Raw genomic sequence first — 21,605 nt, forward strand, 5'->3', positions numbered from 1 at the left:
TACCAACAAAAAAACTACCAACTCAATTAAAAAATGGGCAAAGGACCTGAACAGACATTTCTCCAAAGAAGATATACAGATGGCCAACAGACACATGAAAAGATGTTCAAAATCATTAACTATCAGGGAAATGTAAATCAAAACTACAATGAGATATCACCTGACGCCCGTCAGAATGGCTATAATTAACAAGACAGGAAACAACATGTGTTGGAGAAGATGTGGAGAGAAGAGAACTCTCATAGACTGCTGGTGGGAGTGCAAACTGGTGCAGCCACTATGGAAAACAGTATGGAGATTCCTCAAAAAATCAAGGATAGAACTACCATATGATCCAGCCATCCCACTGCTGGGTGTTTATCCAAAGAACTTGAAAACACCAATTTGTACAGGTACATGCACCCATGTGTTCATTGCAGCGTTATTCACAATAGCCAAGACTTGGAAGCAACCTAAGTGCCCATCAAGGGACGAATGGATAAAGAAGATGTGGTATATATACACAATGGAATACTACTCAGCCATAAGAAACGATGAAATCCAGCCATTTGTGACAACATGGATGGACATTTAAGGCATTATGCAAAGTGAAATAAGTCAGAGGGAGAAGGTCAAATACCATATGATCTCACTCATTAAGTAGTAGATAATAACAACAACAAACAAACACATAGAGACAGAGATTGGATTGGTGGTTACCAGAGGCGAAGGGGGGAGGGAGGAGGGTGAAAGGGATAATTCGGCACATGTGTGTGGTGATGGGTTGTAATTAGTATTTGGATGGTGAACAAGATGTAATCTATGCAGAAATAGAAGTATAATGATGTACACCTGAAATTTATACAATGTTATAAACCAATGTTACAGCAATAAACAAAAAATTAAAAACAAAAAAAGACATTCAGACCATAGCAATTGGTACTTACTATACGTTGTTGAAAAGAAATGGTGAGGGGGACATCCTTGCCTTGTTCCTGACCTTAGTGGGAAATCTTTGAGTTTCTCACCATTAAGTACTATGTTAGCTGTACAATTTTGTAGATATTCTTTATCAAGTAGGGGAAGTTACTTTCTATTCCTAGTTTACTGACTGTTTTTATTATGAATATGTGTTTGATTTTGTCTAATGCTTTTTTGGCATCTATTGATGTAATCATTTGGTTTTTCTTTTTTAGCCTGTTGATGTGATGAATTACATTAATTGATTTTCAACTGTGGAACCAGTCCTGCATACCTGGGATAAATCCCACGTGATTGTGGTGTATAATTGTTTGTATACATTGTTGGAGTCAATTTTCTAATATTTTGTTGAGGATTTTTGCATTTATGTCCATGAGAGATTATTGGTCTGTAATTTTCTTCTCTTCTGTCCTTGTCTGCTTTTGGTGTTAGGGTAATGCTGGCCTCATGAGTTAGGAAGTATTCCCTCTGCTTGTATTCTCTGAGAGAGTTTGTAGAGAATTGGTATAAATTCTTCCTTAAATGTTTGGTACAATTCACCAGTGAACCCATCTAGGCCTGGTGCTTTCTGTTTTGGAAGGTTATTATTGATTCAATTTGTTTAATAGATATAGGCTCATTCAGATTGTCTATTTCTTCTTGTTTCTTTGGCAGCTGGTGTCTTTCAAGGAATTGGTCGATTTTATCTAAGTTATCATATTTGTAGGCATAAAGTTATTCATAGCATTCCTTTATTATCTTTTTAATTTCCATGGGATCTGTAGTGATGTCCCTTCTTTTGTTTCTGATATTAATAATTTGTATCCTCTCTTTTTTTTAAATTAGCGTGGCTAGAGGCTTATTTATTATATTGATCTTTTCAAAGAAACAGTATTTGGTTTCATTGATTTTCTCTATTGATTTCCTGTTTTTTATTTCATTGGTTTCTGCTCTCATTCTTATTATTTCTTTTCCTCTTCTTACTTTGGATTTAATTTGCTCTTCTTTTTCTGGTTTCCTAAGGTGGAAACTTGGATGATTGATTTTTAGATCTTTCTTCTTTTCTAATATATGCATTCAGTGCTATATATTTCCCTTTAAGCACTGCTTCACTGCATCTCACAAATTTTGATAAGCTGTGTATTCATTTTCATTTAGCTCAAAATGATTTTAAATTTCTCTTGAGATTCCTTCTTTGATCCATGTGTTATTTAAAAGTGTGTTGTTTAATCTCCATGAATTTGGGGATTTCCACTTAACCTTTTTTTTTTTTTGTGAGGAAGATCAGCCCTGAGCTAACATCCACACCAATCCTCCTCTTTTTGCTGAGGAAGACTGGCCCTGAGCTAACATCCGTGCCCATCTTCCTCTACTTTATGTGGGACACCGCCACAGCATGGCCTGACAAGTGGTGCATCGGTGCATGCCTGGGATCCAAGCCCGGGCAGCCAGCAGCGGAGCACGTGCACTTAACCGCTATGCCATGGGGTCGGCCCCTCCACTTATCTTTCTGTTATTGATTTCTAGTTTAATTCCATTGTGGTCTGACTAGACATTTTATGATTTCTATTCTTTTAAATTTGTTAAGGTGTGTCTTATGGCCTAGAATGGTCTATCTTAGTGTATTTTCAATGTGAGTTTGAGATGAATGTGTATTCTACTACTGTTGAATGAAGTAGTCTATAGATGTTGATTTCATCCAGTTGATTAATGGTGTTGTTGAGTTCAAATATATCCTTATCAATTTTCTGCCTACTGGATCTGTCCATTTCTTTTTTTTTTTTTTAAAGATTTTATTTATTTATTTTTTCCCCCCAAAGCCCCAGTAGATAGTTGTATGTCATAGCTGCACATCCTTCTAGTTGCTGTATGTGGGACTCGGCCTCAGGATGAACGGAGAAGTGGTGCCTCGGTGCGCGCCCGGGATCCGAACCCGGGCCACCAGCATCGGATCGTGCGCACTTAACCACCAAGCCATGGGGCCGGCCAGGATCTGTCCATTTCTGATAGGTTGGCATTTAGGGGTGATGAGTAGTGGATTCATCTATTTCTCCTTATAGTTCTATTAGTTTTTACCTCATGTAGGTTGAGACTCTGTTGTTAGGCACATATATGTTACGTAGTGTTATGTCTTCTTGGAGAACTGATCCCTTTATAACTAATGTACTGCCCTTCTTTATTCCTGATAACTTTCCTTGCTCTGAATTCTGCTCTGTCTGAAGTTAACATAGCTACTTCCAGTTTCTTTAAGGTCTATTTTTTCTCCATCCATTTACTTTTAATCTATATGCGTCTTTACATTTAAAGTGGGTCTCTTGTGGACAACATACAGTCTGGTCTTGTTTTTTTATCCACTCTGACAATTTCTGTCTTTTAATCTGTGAATTTAGGAGCCGGCCTGGTGGCACAAGTGGTTAAGTGTGTGTGCTCTGCTTCAGTGGCCTGGGGTTCATGGGTTCGGATCCTGGGCGGGCACCAATGCACTGCATGTCACGCCATGCTGTGGTGGCATCCCATATAAAGTAGAGGAAGATGGGCATAGATGTTAGCTCAGGGCCAATCTTCCTCAGCAAAAAAAAAAAGAGAGGAGGATCAGCATCGGATGTTAGTTCAGGGTTGATCTTCCTCACCAAAAAAGAAAAAATTGGTGAATTTAGATCATTGATGTTCAAGTGATTATTCATATGGTTGGATTATTATCTACCATATTTGTTACTATTTTCTATTAGTTGCCCTTGTTGTTTTTTCTTACTTTTTTCTTCCACTCTTTTTCTGCCTTTTGCAGTTTTAATTGAGCATTTTATATGATTCCATCTTCTGTCCTTTCTTAACAATTGGTCAAACTTTTAAAAAAAAATTTTTTAGTGGTTGCCTTAGAGTTTGCAATATACACTTACAACTAATCCAAGCTCACTTTCAAATAATACTATACCATTTCACGAGCAGTCTGAGTATCTTATAATAACAAAACAATCCTAATTCCTCCCTCAATTCCCTGTATCACTCTGTCATACATTTCATTTATTTATAAGCATACATATATATACATAAGATATATACATAAGCATATATAATTGAATACATTTTTGCTATTATAATTTTGAACAAACTGTATCTGTTAGATCAGTTAAGAATAAAAAAATAAAATTTTTATTTTGCCTTCACTTATTCTTTCTTTGATGCTCTTCCTTTCTTTATGTAGATCCCAGTTTCTGACCTATATCATTTTCCTTGCACTTCTTTTAACATTTTTTGCAAGGCAGATCTGCTGGAAACAAATTCTTTCAACTATTGTTTGTCTGACAAAGTCTAGCTTTTCTTCATTTATTTGGTGTATAATTTCTCAGGATAAAAAATTCAAGGTTGGTGGGTTTTTTCTCCGAACACTTAAAATAATTCACTCCATCCTCTTCTTGTTTGCACAGTTTCTGAGGAGAAGTTGGATGCAATTGTTATCTTTGTTCCTCTACAGGTGAGATTTTTTTCCCCCTCTGGCTTGTTTCAGGATTTTTTTCTTTATCTTTGATTTTCCATAGTTTGAAAATCACATGCCTAGGTGTAGTGTTTTTGGAATTTATCCTGCTTAGTGTTCTCTGAGCTTCCTGGATCTGTGGTTTGATGTATGACATTAATCTAGGGAAATTCTTAGTCATATCATTTCACATATTTCTTCTGTTTCTTTCTTTCTTTGTTTTCCTTTGGTATTCCCATTACGTGTTTGTTACACCTTTTGTAATTGTCCCACAGTCCTTGGATATTTTTTGATGTTGTTTTTTCCAGTCATTGTTCTCTTTGCTTTTCAGTTTTCAAATTTTTTATTGATACAGCCTCAAGCTCAGAGATTCTCTCCTTAGCCATATCCAGTCTTCTAGTAAGTCCATTGAAATTATTCTTCATTTCTGTTACAGTGTTTTTGGTCTCTAGCATTTCTTTTTTATTCTTAGAACTACATCTCTTGGTTTACATTGCCCACCTGTTCTTACATGTTGTCTACTTTATCCATTAGAGCCCTTAGCGTATTAATCATAGTTTTTAAAATTCCTTGACTGATAATTCCAACACCCCTGCTATATCTGGTTCTGATGTTTGCTTTGCATCTTCAAAGTGTGTTTTTTGCCTTTTGGTATCCCTTATAATTTACGCTTGATAACCAGACATGATGTACCAGGTAAAAGGACCTGCTGTAAATGGGCCTTTAATGATGTGGTAGTGAGGTGTGGGGGTGGGGAGGGTGTTCTATAGTCCTATGATTAGGTTTCAGTCTTTGGGTGAACCCGTGCCTTTAGACTGTGAACTTCACAAGTGTTTCTCTCTTTTTTTTTCTCTCCCATTAGGTGAGACAGGATGGCTAGAGTGGACTGGAGATGGGTATTTCCCTTTTCCCACATGGAAGGCTAGATGTGATTGGAGCTGAGTATTTCCCTTCCCTCAGGTCACTTAAGCTCTGATAGCATCCCAGCAGGTTAGGTTTTGATTTACTAGTTTCTCCTGAGGGCAAGCCTTGTTAAGAACAGAGAGGCCTGGAGTATTTCAAAATGGTTCCTTTTTCCCTTCTCTTACTGGAAGCACAAAGGGTTTTTTTCTCCAATATTTACTATGGGAACCTGGTCGAGCTCCAGGAGGTAAAATTCACAAAAGTGGGCAGTGGGTGTTATGACTAGGTCCCCCTGGAGTTTTTAACTCTCAGACTTGTCCACATTGAGCCCCCAGTAATTCATCAATTATAGTTCAGGTTTTCCTACCCAGACACTGGTTCCCATGGTGGTTTCTGCTTGTGAGTCTCTGCTCTGCTAAGCTGTGACTCCCTGCATCCACTTGTCTGTCTCTCCAGCCTTGGGAGCAGTAGTTTGCTTCCCCTCTCTTATGAATCCAAGAAGAGTTATTGATTTTTCAGTCTGTTAGCTTTTTACTTGTTGTTAGGACACAGTGGCCAAGGCAATGCATTTTATTATAGCAAATATATACTAGCATTAAATCAAATGTAGCCCTGTAAAATAAACATTTTATTTGGCAGCATCTTAACAGACATTTAACAGGTTTCTCACATTTATTTCCCTGCCAAATGATTCCAATATGAAAATGTTTGCTTAAAATTTTGTAGTAAAATAATGTTTGTTTTGGGGTTGGCCCAGTGGTGTAGTGGTTAAGTGTGTGCACTCCACTGTGGCAGCCCAGGGGATTCGCAAGTTCAGATCCCAGGTGCGCACCGACTCACTGCTTGTCAAGCCATGCTGTGGTGGCATCCCATATAAAGTAGAGGAAGATGGGCACGGATGTTAGCCCAGGGCCAATCTTCCTCAGCAAAAAGAAGAGGCTTCATGATGGATGTTAGCTCAGGGCTGATCTTCCACACACACAAAAATATAAATAAAATAAAATAAAATAATATTTGTTTTAAACTACTAATAATGGCCAAAAGTTTCTCGAGCCTATCTATGATAATTTCCTTTCCCAATCTTACCCTTTCAAATCCAGGTTACTTAACAATTGTCCAGAAAATCTGTGTGGATTACAGTAATCTAGTGGTAGAAATATTCTCAAAAGCCTTAGTATAGGAGAGACAGACTAAACATTTCCCAAATACTATATGATAAATATGCTGCCATTATTTCATGCTCTTCCATCATTTTTTAATATACCTGCAGCCAAAGGATATTAACCCTGAGTAAAAAATTGCGATAAAATGGCTTAACAGGAAGTTCTTATCATCCTGTAATTAATCAGTGAATTGAGAGAAGTAGTCTCATCAGAATTTTTTACACACATTCTATTCTACCTTTCCAATATTGAAAGAGAAAGTTACATACCATATTGTAGACCATGTCTCTGTTGCGTTACTTATCATGTAGAATATATTTTTGTGCCATATGCTCCAAATCATAAGTTTAAGATGCAAACATATATATAGTGTCATATCTAAAGAACACAGGTTAAAGAAGAGTTAATATGAATCCTTTACAAACTCTTACAAAAAATTTAAAAGGAAGAAACACTTCCCAATCCATTTTATGAGGCCAGTATTACCCGTATACAAAAAACAAAGACATCAGCAGAAAAGAAAACTACAGACCAATATCCCTTATAAACACAAAAATCCTCAACAAAATACTAGCAAACCAAATCCAGTCACATATAAAAGGGATTATACACTATGACCAAATGGGATTAATCCCAGGAGTGCAAGATTGGTTCGACATATGAAAATCAATGTAATACACCACATTAATAGAACGAAGGAAAAAAATCACATGATTATATCAATTGACACAGAAAAAGTACTTGATAAAATTCAACATCCTTTCATGATAAAAACACTCAGAAAACTGGAAATGGAAGAGAATTTCCTTAACATGATAAAAGGGCATTTATGAAAAACCCACAATAACATTATACTTAATGATGAAAGGTATTCTGAGAATCAAGATGTTTTAGAAAGGAAATGGCTATTATTGTATGTTAATCTGGCACACAGGTTAAGGCGAGAAATTAAGGGCTTTTCTACTATATTTCTAAGGCTACTTTGGTCTAAGATTACAGCATCAGATGAATTTTTACATAGATGCTGAAAGTAAGCAGCATTGGAAAATACTAGAGAAATAGCCAATGTATAGAATATCATTTCAAAGGGTATGTTGCTAAGTTTTTCAGTGGGAGTACTTTGAGCCAGGCTTCTTGTTATTGATACACTGTGTTAGTGTTCTTTTATTATTGTTGTTTCTGTTTTGTAAAATAATGATGAAGAGTTTCCTGTATAATTATCTAGGCCTGTTTTGAAAAAGTCTTAAGAGCAGGAATTAAAACAATTTAGTCAGAGGAAGCAGAGACCCCGAGGAACCCAGCAGGGTCACCATTTGCAGTGCAACATGGCAGGAGCTGGAGGAGGGAATGATACTCAGTGGTATTTTTCTCAGGTGAAAGGAGCAATAGATGATGTTGTAGCAGAAGCAGATATAATTTCTGCAGTAGAATTTTATCATTCTGGGGAATTACTAGCAACAGGAGATAAAGGTGGTAGAGTCATCATCTTTCAATAGGAGCAAGAGAACAAAATCCAGTCTCATAGTAAAGGAGAATATAATGTTTACAGCACCTTTCAGAGGCATGAACCAGAGTTTGACTACTTGAAATGTTCAGAAATAGAAGAAAAGATCAACAAAATTATGTGGCTACCCCAGAAAAATGCTGCTTAGCTTTTATCATCTACCAATGATAAACAAATAAAATTATGGAAAATCAGTAAAAAGGACAAAAACCAAGATAGGTATAACCTGAAAAAGGAAGATAAACGATATAGAGATATTACTATAGTCACTATACTACGAGTGCCAGTCTTTAGGCCCATGGATCTAATGGTTGAGGCCAGTCCACAAAGAATATTTGCCAATTCTCATACACATCACAGCCATTCAATTTCTATTAATAGTATTACAAAACCTATTTATCTGCAAATGATTTGCGGATTAACATTTGGCATCTGGAAATTACAGGCAGGATTTTTAATATTGTGGATATTAAGCCTGCCAATATGGAAGAGCTAACAGAGGTGATTATAGCTGCAGAATTCCATCCAAACAGCTGTAAACACATTTGTATACAACAGCAGTAAATGAACTATTCAGTTATGTGACATGAGGGCATCTGTCCTCTGTGATAGGCATTCTAAACTGTTTGAAGAACCTGAAGATCCCAGTCACAGGTCTTTTTTTTTTTTTTTTTGAAACCATCTCCTCTATTTCTGATGTAAAATTCAGCCATAGTGGTTGATATATGATGACTACAGACTATTTGTCAGTCAAAATTTGGGACTTAAATATGGAAATCAGGCCTGTGGAAACATACCAGGTGCATGAATACCTCAGAAGTAAACTTGGTTCATTGCATGAAAATGACTGCATATTTGACAAATTTGAAGGCTGTTGGAATGGATCTGACAGTGTTGTCATGACTGGATCTTACAATAATTTCTTTAGAATGTTTGGCAGGAATGCAAAGTGAGACATAACCCTAGAAGCATCACAGGAAAACAATAAACCTGACACGGTTCTGCAGCCACACAAAGTTTGTGGAAGTGGCAAGTGAAAAAAAAGATGAAATAAGTGTGGAGAGCCTAGACGTCAACAAGAAAATACTTCATATGGCCTGGCACCCCAAGGAAAATATCATTGCTGTAGCTACTACAAACAATCTGTATACATATCAAGACAAAGTGAATTAGCATTGGCATTCCTAGCAGAAGAGCCCACTTCCTGCTTAGTTGAGATAGTTGAATCTAGCATTCATACCCAAAAAAGAGAGAGGTCCATTGTGGCATACCTTTCCAGTATTTGACAAGGTGCCATTTGACAACACATTTTTATAGCTCTGTGGATTCATCACTGTGGTGTTCTCCATGTCTGCTAGCCATTTAGGTAAGGGTAGGTCACTTTTAATTTAAATGACTTCTTGTACCATCTTGCCTAATGGACTAGATTGGACTGTATCAATATTGATTTACTCCACTTTTTATGCCTTCCATTGTGATGAGGTCAAACACAGTGAAAGCCTTCAGTCATGCTTATGGGATTTAATTGTGTAACCTCATTACTGTATCATTTGTGGGGTACACCTCTCCTCCCTTTTTAAATTAAATACAGCTCTTTCTTACTGTGGCTTGTAGCATTCCTCCTCTTCTGGCCTCCTGGACTCTTCCCCTTCATCTCTTTTACCTTTGCCCCCTCCACCTAGCCTTGGTAGTGGTATATTAAAAAAAAGAATGAATGAACGCACAAAATGAGTCAGTTTGGGGTCAGCAGTAAAGGGGATATATGTTGCGAACAAATGTTTTAATTAGAGTTGGCTGTAATCACTCTTTGCCGTGTCTGGCACTAAAAATAAGGGGACAAAAACTAGTACTGAATAAAAGTGACAAAGAATGGGAAAAAAAAAACCCAATTTAGTCATGTAAAAAAAAAAATCAACCCAAGAAGAGAAATATTCTTAAGAATAAAAATATTGGTTTATATAGCACAATTCCCAAAACTCCAAATGATGTCAGTCAATCTTCTCCAATTAGGAAAACAAAGTATTCCACTGTTACTAAGACTGACACAATAGAGACAATAAATATAGTATATTGGTTAAGAGCACTGACTCTGGAGCCAGACTATCTAGGTTCAAATCTTGGCTTGTCCCCATACCAGCTATGAGTCTGTAGGCAAATTACTTGGCTTCTCTGAGCCCAAGTTTCCTCATCTGCAAAATGGTGATAATAATAGTATCCCCCTTGGAAAACAGTATGGAGATTTCTCAAAAAACTAAACATAGAATTACCATATGACTCAGCAAATCCACTTCTAGGTATATACCCAAAAGAACCAAAAGAAGGGACTCAGGCAGATATTTGTATATTTGTATATCAGTGTTCAGAGCAGCATTATTCACAATAGCCAAAAGGTGGAAACAACTCAAATGTCCATTGACAGATGAATGAATAAACAAAATGTGATATATACACAGTGGAATATTAGCCTTAAAAAGGAATCAAATTCTGACACATGCTACAACATGGATGAACTTTGAAGATATGCTAAGGGAAATAAGCCAGACACAGAAGGACAAGTACTGTATGATTCCACTTAAATGAGGTACCCAGAACAGTCAAGTTCATAGAGACAGAAAGTAGAATGGTGGTTGCCAAGAGAGGGGGGTTGGGAGTGAGGATGGGGCATTATTATCAAATGGGTACAAAATTTCTGTTTGGGATGATAAAAAAGTTCTGGAGATGCATGGTGGTGATGGTTGTACAACAATATGAATGTATTTAATGTCACTGAACTATACACTTAAAAATGGTTAAAATGGAAAACTTCAAGTTATGCATATTTTACCACAATAAAAACATAACAGCATCTTCCTCTTAAGTTTGGTTAATTATTACATTAGTTAAAATGTGTAAAGAATTTAGATTAATGTTTGATCCATATTAAGGGCTATATATGTATTACATACTAATTACTATGGTTGAATCTGGGCATAGATGAGGTTCTGTTTCAAAATATACCATCACAGGTAGGCTCAAACACTGGGCCTAGACATGAATGAACTCTTATGGAGGAAAATAATTTATTTAAAATCTTTAAATAGTCTGTTATTTAAATAGATTAAGACAAGGCAAGGTTGAAATCATTCTGACAGACTCCAACAGTCATATTGGTAGCTGACAATGCCACCTGAGAGAGTAAACCCAGACCTCAAGAAGACGATAGTGCCTATTGGACAGGCTGCCCTATCACATTTCAGAACTAGTACAAAGAATAGATCTTGAACAGAGTAGACAGCACAGTAAATAAATATACTTCATCCCAATTCAAATTTATTGTTGGTTACAAAATTAAAGGGCACAGATTCAGATAATAAAATGGGTTGAACAATTCTAATACTCCTTCTGAAGACTATTATCCAAGGTTCCAGGTGGTTAAGCCAATTGCAAGCCAGACCAAACGAAAGCATCACTTTCCCTTTTCTGTCCTTTTCTGGTTGGTGATTTTTTTTAAGTATCCCTGACTTCTTTTATTTAACTAGGTTTTTCATTTTAAAAAATTAAAAAAACCAGACTGACTGTGTATATTCTTTCCAAAATATAAGACCTGGTCTCATCATTTTTGGCTAAAATACCATGGTAATATGTCAGACAGCTGTATTAACCTAGTAACAGCCAAATGAAAGCTTTAGAAAGTTTTACTGTTGTCAGAAAAAAAATAAACTATTCAAATTAAATGAAAGCATAACAATACGTCTTTGCAATAATGGATGTAGATGTCTGCAAAAATATTTGGCAACTTACACTGCTCAAATCAACATTTCAAAACAATTGAAATAATGCCTCTGATTTTAAAATATTTCATAAAAAATAACTTATCTAGAAAAAAATCTTTAGAATATTACAAAGGAGATAATTGAGGAAATGATTATATTTTAAGAAATATATTTTTGGGGCCAGCCCCATGACCTAGTGGTTAAGTTCAGTGTGCTCCACTTCAGCGACATGGGTTCAGTTCCTGGGCGTGGACCTATGCCACTCATCAGCAGCCATGCTGTGTCAGTGATCCACATACAAAAATAGAAGAAGATTGGCAACAGATGTTAGCTCAAGGTGAATCTTCCTCAAAAAAAAAAAAAAAAAGAGGAGGATTGGCAACAGATGTTAGCTCAGGGCAAATCTTCCTCAGCAAAAAAAAAAAAGAGAAATATATTTTTTACCTATACGTTTATTAGAATGAAATGTAATGTGAATGTGTTATCACTAATTTTTACAAATATTTTGGTAATCAAAGTGCTTCTCTCTATATATTTGTACATATGTAACATTATTGTAAGTTGGTACTAACTGTAGTCCACTGTGTCTTCATTAGTTATTAACATACCACAGATTAAGATTTTATAGAAATTTTGATAAAATTCCACGTAGTGTTTGGCTGATGACATATTTAGGTCAGTAGAGGAAAAAAAACAATTAAAAACCACAGAATCTAGAGTTGAAAGGGAATTTAGATGTCATTTAGCCTTCTCAACTGTCCTCATCACTGTTGTATCACATAGCAAGTACTTAGTGCTCAATAAAATTTATTATAGGAATGATTAAATGATAAGAAAATAAATGAATAAACCACATGGATGATAAACAATGCTAATAGCAAATAAGCATTGCACTCTATAGCTCAGGCAAGCTTCCAGCCTTGCTCTCCCAAGCACCTGTAACTACAGACACACATCACCATATTTAGCCACATTTGAGAACTTAAATACAGTAACTACATAATTCTTGAATGGAAACAATGAAGATGATGGGGAAGAAATAGTTCAGATAATTTCAGATGGTGTTAACAGAATAAGTTAGTTACTAACTGGAAGCTTGGAGTGAGAGAGGTAAAGGAGAGGCCATGTTTGTTTCATTCATTAGTTCACTCATTCATTTACTCAATTAACAAACATTAACCCACTATACACTAGGCACTGTGTTCCTCAAACATCTATAAGCAATGTGGTCCATATGCTCTGGACTCACTGTTTAGATCCCAGCTTTGCCAGGTGGTATGTGATCTTGTGCAAGTTACTTAGGGACTCTGTGCCCTAGTCCTCAGTCTGTAAAATGGAGCTAATGATAGTACCTATCCCATAGGACCATTGTGGGCATTAAACATTATATATAAAGTGCTTGACACATAGTAAGCACTCAAAAACATAAGCTATTTTTCATGCGCTAAATTGGGATTTGTAACTTGAAGATCATCTTTACTTTCTATCCTAAAATGTGAAAGATGGGCATATTAGCCTTATTACCAAGATGAGTGTGGGGAATAGGTTTGAACAAACAAATTTTATGCATGTACTATATGCCAGACACAACTTAAGTGTTCTATATACATGATTTTATTTAGAAGCTAGAGTTCTGGAGTCAGACAAAACTGGCTTGAATTCCCAAGCTCTTACCAACTTCAGCAAATTACCAAATCTCCCTAAGGCTCAGTTTCCTCATCTATCAAGTGGAGATGATGATGATGATAAAAATAATGATAATAATAGCTACCGTGAAAGGTTGCTGTGAGGATTAAAGGGAACAGTGTCTGCAGAGACCCTGGCACACAGTTGTGCTCATTAGATGTGAGGTGCTATTATTTCCCACAAAAATCATCTGGAGTAAGCACTAATATCCTTATTTAACAGATAAGGTTATTGAGGCTTAAAAAGTTAAATGAGTGATGTAAGGACAAATATCTAGTAAAATTGGGAAATTGAAGATTCAAGCCCAAGTCTGTATGGCACCAAAGATGCTATTCTTTTATCTATATTACTCTGCCTCTCACTGTTTTTAAAAAGTTGCTTAGGGCCAGCTCAGTGGTGTAGTGGTTAAGTTTGCACACTCTGCTTTGGTGGCCCAGGATTCACGGGTTCAGATCCTAGGCACATACCTACACGCAGCTAGTCAAGCCATGCTGTGGTGGCATCCCATATAAAAAATAGAGGAAGATGGGCACCGATGTTAGCTCAGGGTCAATCTTCCTCACCAAAAAAAAAAAAAAACCAGATTGCTTAGATAGTAAATAAATATTATCATATAATAGAGTTGTCATTTAAGATTGATATACCAGTAATTCTTCATGAGAAGCTTTGAATCTATAAGTTTTATAATACTTGTAAATAGTTGTACAAAAGACACAAAGAATTGTATAATTTTATATTAATATATGGCATATAATGAAGTAGGACTCAGGGGTCCTATGTTTTTCTTTCCTACTGAAGATAACCGCTTTGGCTATGTCAAGTTTTACAGCCTATTTTTTTTTTAAGATTTTATTTATTTATTTTTTCCCCCAAAGCCCCAGTAGATAGTCGTATGTCATAGCTGCACATCCTTCCAGCTGCTGTATGTGGGACTCAGCCTCAGGATGGACGGAGAAGTGGTGCCTTGTTGCGCGCCCGGGATCCGAACCCGGGCCGCCAGCATCGGAGCGCGCACACTTAACCACCAAGCCACGGGGCCGGCCCTTTACAGCCTATTTTTAATATGTTCCCACCAGAGGGTCTTAAAAATTATAGATCATGCAATGATACTACAGTAGGGGTTCTAACCAGACATGAAGGTTTGCAAGCAAGTCTTATTTTAGTATATTTCTGCTTATCCTGCTTCAGGGAACATTTCATAACAATAAAAAAAAAAGCAAACAAGAAAAAACAGTGAAAACTTGACCCTAAACTTTAAGAACAGAATTAGGTTGATTTGCATTCTTCTTTTGGGGTTTTTTTTTTTGTTTTCTTTGTGAAGAAGATCATCCCTGAGCTAACATCCATGCCAATCCTCCTCTTTTTCTTTTTTGCTGAGGAAGACTGGCCGTGGGCTAACATCTGTGCCAATCTTCCTCCACTTTATATGGGACACCGCCACAGCATGGCCTGACAAGTGGTGCATTGGTAGGTGTCCGGGATCTGAACCCGGGCTGCCAGTAGCGGAGTGTGCGCACTTAACCATTACGCCACTGGCCGGCCCCTGATTTTCATTCTTTACAGAGACAACTTAGTGGGGAATAAGGCAATAGTGAGAAAAACAGAATGAATAGAAATACTAAAATGGGGAAAACATAACTTGAATAGAAAACATAGAAAACGGGGGGAGGGAGTAAATACAATATATAAAGGAGACTGAGTGCCTTTTTATTTTAGTAAAATGCAACCATGTGAGAAGTTCTCATATGATTATGATCAAAACCCAAAAGTCAAATTGAATCCTTTTGTAATTTTAAGTTCTAATAGGTCATGATAAACTAAACCCCTCATGATACACTTGTCATTCCTTTAGCAGAAACATTTGTTTTCAAGATATAAACAACTACAAATATACAAATTATAACAAAAACATTTCATGAATTTAATGCATTAATTATGCACGCCCAGAGTCTTAACACTTCACATTGTGGACTACTAAGTCTATTTGTCTATCTTTAAGCCCTGCCTCACCCAAGTGACAGTCCTATATTTCTACTACATATCTCACCTCTTCAAACTCAACCTATCCAAAATCAAACTAATTTTCCAACAGATCCTTCATCCATCTTCAGATGGAGGGTTCTTTGAATTATAATTGCCTGTGAGCAATCTGCTCATGCCACCAGGTCTAAACAGGTTAGCCCATTAATATTTTGTTGACTGATTTCTCCACAGGCCAGTTCTCTAGATTCTTTTAGATTCCTTTCTTAGTTCCCAGGTGTTATCATTTCAAACTGAAATCTGAGAAAGGATCATGCTTGCAAATAAAATTCAATAAATGTTTATTGAATGAAAGATGACCCTGATGAAGACACGGTAATGGGGTAGGAAAGCTGGATTATTAGGGGTGAGGTAGTAATGAAGAAAATGGGAAGTAATATTTCTTGAACTGATTGAAATCTGGCAATAAGTATAACTTTCTTTTAGAATTTAGCAAGGAAAAAGAGGAAACTAACACAATTGAAAGGTTGGTAGGACTAAGAGAAAAAATGTTTAGAGATTTGAGAATGTTTGTGGGCAAAAAGGAAGAAATCAGTCAAGACAGAAATCGGAAGATATAAGTTCTTATTGCCTGCAATCTTGTACCTTTAACTTCATCCTTCACATTGTTGCCAAAGTGGAGTGCATAAAATGCATATCTGATTACATCACTTTCCAGCTTAAAACCCTTCAGAAACTCCCCATCATCAGCAGGATAAAGTCAAAGATCCTTAGCAATCCAGTGGAAAATCTCCCTGATCTGGTCAGCTATTCCTGCCTTGCTCTTGAAACTATGTGCAGTGATTCTTAAGAGTGAGACCACCAGTACCGGGCCAGTTGTATGAGAATCACCCAAAACCTTGCTAAAAATGTGTGTCTAACTTCTCCAAATAAGATATACAGATGGCCAATAGGCACATGAAAAGATGCTCAACATCACTAATCATCAGGGAAATGCAAATCAAAACTACACTAAGATATCATCTTATACCCGGTAGAATGGCTATAATCATCAAGACAAAAAACAACAAATGCTGGAAAGGCTATGGAGAAACAGGAACCCTAATTCACTGCTGGTGGGAATGCAAACTGGCACAGCCTCTATGGAAAACAGTATGGAGATTCATCAAGAAATTAAAAAATAGAAATACCTTATGATCCAGCTATCCCACTTCTGGGTATTTATCCAAAGAACCCCAAATCAACAATCTAAAGAGGCTTATGCACCCCTATGTTCATTGCAGCATTATTCACTATAGTCAAGACACGGAAGCAACCCAAGTGTCCCTCAACTGATGATTGGATGAAAAAGATGTGGTATATATACACAATGGAATGCTACTTAACCATGAAAAAAGACAAAATCGTCCCATTTGCAACAACATGGACGGACCTGGAGGGTATTATGTTAAGTGAAATAAGCCAGAAAGAGAAAGACAAGGACCACATGATTTCACTTACAAATGGAAGATAAACCAACACACGGACAGAGAGAACTGTTTGGTGGTTACCAGGGGCAAGGGGTTGGGGTGGGCACAAGGGGCGAAGGGATGCATTTATATAGTGACTGACAAACAATAATGTACAACAAAGATTTCACAATAAAGAAAAAAAATATGTCTCATAAGCTCTGCCCCTGGAAATTCTGATCCAGTATCCTGAGTAAGGCCAGGAATCTGTATTTTTACAAAGTACCCCAGAGGCTTAGTATAACAGGGTAGTTTTAAAGAACACCAGGCTTTGCAGCCAGAAAGAACCCCAAACAAATCCCTGCTCTAACCTTTATGGGCTAAGTGACCTTGGACAAGGTATTTAGTTTCCCTAAGCATTGAAGATATTTTTCTTTGATAAAATGGGAATAATACCTTACTCACAGAACATTATTAACTATTAAACGAGAAAATGTATATAAAATACTTAGAATATGTATGTAAACATATGTTAAGTATGTGTGTAAACACTCAGATGTTAATTGTTAATAAATCTATTTAACCCCTAACTGCTCAAACCATCCACCTCCTCCTCATTCCCTACCTTAGTTTCTGCTTCTCTCTCTGCCTGGTACTGTCCCCTCATTTTTCTCCTGCTGACTTCTAAACCTTGAAGATGTTGCTCCTGCAATCTCCCCCTACAAGACTCCACCCACACTCCCAATTTTCCTTTTCTCATTCCCTAGGCTGGGCCAAGAACATGTCCTCTGTGATTCCATAGCACCCTTTGCTTACCTCTCTTCATTCATGCAATATTTATTAAGCACCTACTATGTACAAGACACTGAAGACACAGTGGAGAATCAAACAGATGTGCTGACATTCTCATGGACAATCAGATATTAAATTACACAAATAATCATGATTGTGATTAAATTGTGGCACCACAATCAATTATTTGTGTCTGTCTTCCCCACTAAATACTAAGTCCTTCAAAGCTATATCAAACTCATCTTTATATCTCTAGCATTCAACAATGTTTGGCATAAAAGAGATATTGATAAATAATCTTAACTAAAGAGAAGGAAGGCTTAATTAATGAAGGAAAGTCCTGGAGAAGACAAGAGTGGATAAGATTGTGAAAACAAATGAGAAAATTAACCTTGAACAAAAGAAGGAACAGCTCTTCTACTAAAATAACTAAAGCAAGGTAGGAAGGAGAGTGTTGATGAAGATATTTTTAAAGGTAGAGGCAATAAGTTGGGGAAGTTCAGGCCTGATGGCTACCATTTTTGAAATACAAAGCAAGATCTACTGAGAATAAGGATGTTGAAGTTGGATCAGGCAGCTTTAAGGAAAATTTCCCTCTCTCTCTACCCAAGCCAGCAGAGTTAGCAATAGATATGCATGGGTGCCTCTTCCTCCTGCTCTTTCTCTTCCTTCCCCTTCAATTTCACCTCCTCCTCCTTCTTTCCTTCCTTCCCTTCCTCTCCTTTTCCTTCTTTGTTTTTTTGGCATGCAAGATCCAAATACTCTTCCTATTTGGTGGGAATCTCTGTTGCATATATTAGCAGAATATAATGTCCTCTCTCTCATTAAGTAAGCCAAAGAGGATAGATCTTCTGTCTCCCAGTTTTCTGGTGGCAAAGGAACAGGTACGTGACCTAGGCTCAGTCAATCATATGTTCTTTTACAAGACTTTGAATCTTAAGGAGGTAAGACAAAAACATAGAGACAATTTTTAAATCACCTATGGGGATGGCAGAAACAATAACAGGAAGAATTTAGTAGCAGTGGTGCAGGGGCAGTGGTATCAGCAGTGGCACATTAACCAGATTGTCCTTGTAGCCTCACCTTAGCTGTGGTACAGGCTGCTGAACCTTTGTTTCTTGCCCATTGTCCAAGCTGGTTCTCCAGCTTCCCTGTTGATTTTGTGAGTTCCCTGCTATCTTCTAATAAATTGCTTTTCTACTTACATTAGCCAGAATCAATTGTGTTTGATTGATAAACTGGGAGGGAGGAGGGGAGAGAAGGATCAAGGAAACTAGAGGTCTTGATAAGATCCAATAGTAAGTATTTTATATATACATATGGAAGCACAGCACCACTGGAAATCTAGGAGATTGTGGTTAGTTAATAGAATGAAAGAGTAAAGATTTCAAAGTGTCTCACAGGGATGAGAGTAGGATGTTGAAAAGGAATGGAAGTGAAGGTCATTGAAGTTGAAAAGAACAAGAAATTATGAAACTAGTGTGTTGGATGCATGGTCTACATGGTCACTTAATGGTCACCCAGAATGATGGTGAAATTTGGGATGGACAGAAAACTGATAAAAAAGTGCCAACGGCTTTGATTAACAAAGAGTAAGATAGAGGGAGACTGATAAATGACAGTGACTAAGAGAAAAGGTGAATAAGATGGGAAAAATTTCAAATGTAGAAGAATTTTTTATTTTTATATAAGAATGAAAGAGCAATAATTTGGAATTGGAAGTGGGGTGATTCAACTTACTACCTGAAGACAAAAAGACAGGAGAGAATGAATAGACTTTACTCAAGATGGCCCCAAAAGAAATGGTATTCCAGAAGGAAATCCATGATTAAGTTAAGAAAAAGAGATGAGAGGGATGTTCTATAAAAAGAGTATTTGTAAAGTTTATTTACATTAGAATAAGTCTGAGGCTCCAAAGAACTCCATGGAAAGTGGTGAGAAGAAAGTCAGTAGGAGGTTGAGAAAGGACAGATAAAGAAGGTCAGAGCTATATAGAGAAGGGAATACAACAAAAGATAATTGACCAGAGCTGCCCACATATGAAACAGAGGTCAAGCAGCTACTGCTGAACATAAGTATACTGAATAAAATTCATATTTAAATACAAAGACAATAATCCTATGGAATATTTATCCACTCTTTTACCTAAGGCCTAGGTTCCCAAGTTTTTTTTTTCCAGACTTAGGTTCAAATCTATGTTCTCTGGTGAGTTCTTGAACAAGATACTTGATATCTTTAAGCTTCAATTGGGGTAGGATTTCCTTTCAGGATTGTAAATACCAAAGGAACAACATGTGGCTATCTAACACAGTGCTTAGAACCTGTAGGCACTAATAAATGCTCACTAGACTATGAAACTCCTAAAGGCAGAAACATGGCAAACAACCTCCAGATGGCTCCCAATGATTCCCACCTGTTGGTTTTCACACATATGTACAGTCTCCTTTCACATTATACCAGGGCTGATCATGTGACCAACAGAATATGGCAGAAGTAATGGTATGTCAATTCCAATATTAGGCTTTTACCTTAGTCTCTCTCTTTCTCTTACTCTCTCTTTCTCATCCTCGCTCACTCCCTTCCTCTCTTTCATCACTAGTTCTGGGGGAAGCCAGCTGGATATTGTGAGGGCACTCAAGCAGCTTATGGAGAGCCCCAGGTAGTAAGCAAGTAAGGCCTACAGCCAGGGAGGAACTGAATGACCAATGACCAAGTGGGTGGGTTTGGAAGCAGATACTCCAGCCCAAGCCAACATCTTGACTACAACCTAATAAGACTCTGAACAAGAACCACTCAGCTAAATTGCTCCCAGATTCTTGTCCCTCAGAAACTGTATGAGAGAAAAAATATTTTAAGCCATTAAGTTTTGGAGTAATTTGTTACCACAAAATAGGTAACAAATAGATAATAGTAATAGATAATACAGAATTTTGGTGTCTGAAAGTGAGATGCTGCCATCACAAATGCATAAAAATGTGGGAGAGGTTTTGAGTCAGGCAGTGCTAGCCTTTGAGTAGGTAATAGGTTAGAGCTTAAAGGAAAGTGAGGAAAATCATATTGAAAACTGCAAAAGGGGATCCTTTTCATGAATAGTATAAAAATTGCTATTAAGGGACTGGCCCAGTGGCGCAAGCGGTTAAGAGCGCGTGCTCTGCTGTGGCGGCCCAGGGCTCGCTGGTTCAGATCCCAGGCACACACCGATGCACTGCTTGTGGAGCCATGCTGTGGCGGCATCCCATATGAAGTAGAGGAAGATGGGCATGGATGTTAGCCCAGGGCCAGTCTTCCTCAGCAAAAAGAGGATTGGCAGATGTTAGCTCAGGGCCAATCTTCCTCACACACACACAAAAAAAACATTGCTATTAATATGGAAAGTAGAACCCATGCCTAATGAATCTAGACCAGGTGGTCTAGATAAAGGGATTTCTAGGAAAAGTATTGAAGGTGCTCCCCGGCTCTCTTTGCATATATAAAATGCAAGAGGAGGAAGATAAACTAAAGGAAAGACTGTTAAACAAAAAGGAGCTAGGAATTGCTAGTTGTGAAAATTCCCTGCCTCTCTGAATGGCAACAGATGCTAAGATAAGAAATGGCTCCTGGGCAAAGATTAAATTTTGGGCACTGCCAGGAAAACAGTCTAAACATGAAACCAACTATGTGTCTGTAAAATCCTTTGTTAAGACCTCAAGAAGATCAAATATGGTGTCTCAGAGTACCATTCAAACTAGCAAAAGAACTTTTAATGAGTTTAAGAGCCTGTCCCACAGATCCTTTCAATCAAACAATAAAGCTCCAAAAGAAGCTTAATGTCTCTCAGCTGTCTCAGCAGACGCCCAAGGTAGAGAAATTACCTCAAATAAATTTGTATATGTGGCTTTTGTCTAATAGACAGTAAGATTCACAGGAGACTCATGAAGATTTAAAGAGAATTGTATTTGCAGAAACACCTCCAATTCGGACTGAAAG

General features: G+C 37.2%; 1 protein-coding gene and 1 pseudogene across 3 annotated transcripts in view; one reads left to right on the forward strand and one right to left on the reverse strand.

Annotated features, from left to right (window-relative positions):
- Positions 1-21,605, reverse strand: part of EFCAB2 (EF-hand calcium binding domain 2) — a 131,387-nt gene that overhangs the window by 75,729 nt on the left and 34,053 nt on the right. The window lies entirely within an intron of this gene.
- Positions 7,757-9,242, forward strand: LOC131410349 (serine/threonine-protein phosphatase 2A 55 kDa regulatory subunit B alpha isoform-like; annotated as a pseudogene).

Source organism: Diceros bicornis, chromosome 1 (genome assembly GCF_020826845.1).
Source record: "Diceros bicornis minor isolate mBicDic1 chromosome 1, mDicBic1.mat.cur, whole genome shotgun sequence".
Taxonomy (NCBI): Eukaryota; Metazoa; Chordata; class Mammalia; order Perissodactyla; family Rhinocerotidae; genus Diceros; species Diceros bicornis.